The 2,810-nt window shown below is 43.2% G+C and overlaps 1 non-coding gene across 1 annotated transcript; it reads right to left on the bottom strand.

Annotated features, from left to right (window-relative positions):
- Nucleotides 1-207: 207 nt before the first annotated feature.
- LOC112085748 lies at nucleotides 208-314 on the bottom strand. Its single transcript, XR_002899047.1, has one exon. It is a non-coding gene; the product is annotated as a small nucleolar RNA R71 (small nucleolar RNA).
- Nucleotides 315-2,810: the final 2,496 nt, after the last annotated feature.

The raw sequence follows: 2,810 nt of genomic DNA, 5'->3' as shown, positions 1-2,810 counted from the left end.
GAGCATCTGGATCAGTTTGACAGACTTTGTGATCTCACTAAGATCAATGGGGTATCTGAAGACAGCTTCAAACTGAGATCGTTCCCATTCAGCCTTGGAGATAAGGCACATCGGTGGGAAAAGAACCTCCCAAGAGGATCCATCCACACATGGGAGCAATGCAAGATTGCCTTTCTATCCAAGTTCTTCTCAAGCTCAAGGACTGCAAAGCTAAGGAACCAGATTTCCAGCTTCACTCAACATTCTAATGAGACCTTTGGAGAAGCTTTGGACAGGTTTAGAAGCTACACAAATAAGTGTCCACATCATGGCTTTTCCGAAGCCTCTCTCCTTAGCACTTTGTATAGAGGAGCTGTTCCTAAGATCAGGATTCAGTTGGACACCGCATCAAATGGAAATTTCTTGGCAAAAGAAATCAATGCAGCTATGGAACTTGTTGAGAACTTAGCTATGAGCCAAGACACTTATGGGGAAGATTATGATAGAAGCTATAGAGGAGAAGATTCTGGTAGACACCAAAAGCTGGAAGAGAAGATCAAAGTGCTGAATATCAAGCTTGACAAAGCCCTAGCTGCCACTCAAAAGCCTATAAACTATGTTAGTGAGGAATAGAGATGCTTCACAAATACAAATGAAGAGAGTCTCACTCAAGAGGAGATGGACTTCATTGGGAATCAAAACAAGTTCAATGGTTACAACAACTTCAATAAACACCAGAACTTGTCCTATAGGAGCAACAATGTGGCCAACCCCCAAGACCAAATATACCCTCCTCAAAGCTTTGTTCAACAGAATCAGTACCAAGGTAACTCCCAAGGTCAACAGGGTTTTCAGCAACCAGCGGTTCAGAATCAAGGGAATAGCTTCACAAATCAAGTCAGCCTACAACAAAGGCCACCACCTCCTGGTTTTGCCCCACCACCTGTTCAACAAAGTCCTGATTTCAATGTCGTTCTCCAACAGCTCTTAATAGGACAACAAAAGATGGTATCCGACCTGGAGACACTAGGAGCTGAAATAATGGCTATTAAAAAGAACAAGGGCATCTGCACTTCTGAACCACAAGTCTCTCTTCCTGGTAAAGCTATTCAAAACTCAAAAGATTATTGCAATGCCATCTACTCCAATGATGACCATTCAGCTGCTGTGCAAGAGATTGAAGACCTCCTTTATGGTCAAGTTTGTAATGAGAATGCACACACCCATGTGGATGAGGACGCCATTATAGTTGACTTCATGGGCTTCCTACATGAACTCAATGAGGACATTGAGGAAGAATGTGTGGGGGCAGCCGGTTCAGTTTTTTCTGTTCAGAAAGGGAATGATTCAGAGTCTCTTGAAACAGAGGAGCTGCCAACTGATCAATCAATGCCTACAGATAGTGCCTCCACCTCTGAATCAACTCAGATGAAGTCCACCTCCCTCCCAAAGCTAGGCAACCCAGGGAAGTTCACCATCTCTTGCACTCTTGGCAACTTTAGAGTTGAGAATGCTTTGTGTGATTCAGGCTCAAGTGTGAGTATAATGTCTAAAGATATGATGGAGAAGCTAGAGGTCAAGTCTATAACGTCCTACCCTTCTTCTATCACCTTTGGTGATTCCTACTCCAAGAAACCATATGGATTTTTAGAAGACTATCCACTTCAAGTTGGTGAATGTGTAATCCCCACTGACTTTGTCATCATGAAGATGAAGAAGACCAAAGAGCTCCCCTATTGCTTGGAACTGCATTTCTCAACACCACTGGTGCAATGATTGACTTTGATACTCAAAGAGTGGTGCTTACAAAGGTGGATAAGGATGCCTTTTACCCTGTTCAACCACCTTTAGCTGAATTTTGTGGATCAGTTGTCCAAGAGGTAGAACCGCCTAAGGTACTTGAGATGAATTATGTAGGAAGTGCTGGGATTTTAGGTGGATCCCAATCTCTTTCAGCTGTGGAAAATGAGAAAGAATCTCACATCAACTCTGGTTACAAGTCTGAGAATGGAGAGCCATTGTTCAGAGAAAAATATATCTTGCTCTCATGGTCTCCTTCACTTAGTGATCTAAGGATGATTAACACCAAAAGTGATGGCTCAGCATCAGAAGACAAGAGTATTGAACCTGCTCTTTCTTCCCAAGACTTTGATCTCACTCCTTGCGTTGATGATGATGGTTCTCTGAAGTATAAGCTGGATTGCAATGGGAAACCAGGTCTGTTTGCTGAGGTGAGGGCTTGTCTCACAAAGGCCATCTTTGATAAAAACCCAGATGGTATTCAAGAGCTGGTGGACAAAGGTCTCAAGATGGGATCTCAAGGACAAGGGTCTAATGGTTCCCAAAGGCAGCAAACCAACTCAGCTTTCTTGCTCAGGACCATTGAAGTGATAAAAAGCATCAGTGCTCAACCTCACCCCAACTAAAAACAGGTTTTTCAAAGTCAAACTTAGTGACTTTAAACAAAGTGCTCTTGGGAGACATCCCAAGCTTATCCTTGTATATAATCTTCTTAATCTTTTCTCTTCTTTTTCATGTTTTAGGATATTTTGATGGGTTTTATGAAGTGTTTTCAGGTCTAAGGTGACTTAGGAATGCTGTGGTCCAAGGACAAATTGAAAAGGAGTCTGTGAACAAGCTGAGGAAGGACTTAAGGAATGAAAACTGGTGAGCCGCCTGGTGTGCTACTTGGGTGTGCGAGTTGGACAAGGTCAGGTCCCATCTAGCACACCTGTTCGCAAATCACACCTACTTGGGTGTGCTAGTCAGTTCTCCCCTGATCCAAGTAGCACCCCTGTTCGCAAATCACACCTACTTGGGTGTGCGAGTTA

This window comes from Eutrema salsugineum, unplaced genomic scaffold (assembly GCF_000478725.1).
Source record: "Eutrema salsugineum unplaced genomic scaffold, Eutsalg1_0 scaffold_3, whole genome shotgun sequence".
Lineage (NCBI taxonomy): Eukaryota > Viridiplantae > Streptophyta > Magnoliopsida > Brassicales > Brassicaceae > Eutrema > Eutrema salsugineum.
The sequence above is the reverse complement of the archived record's forward strand: the minus strand, read 5'-3'. Positions and strand labels throughout refer to the sequence as shown.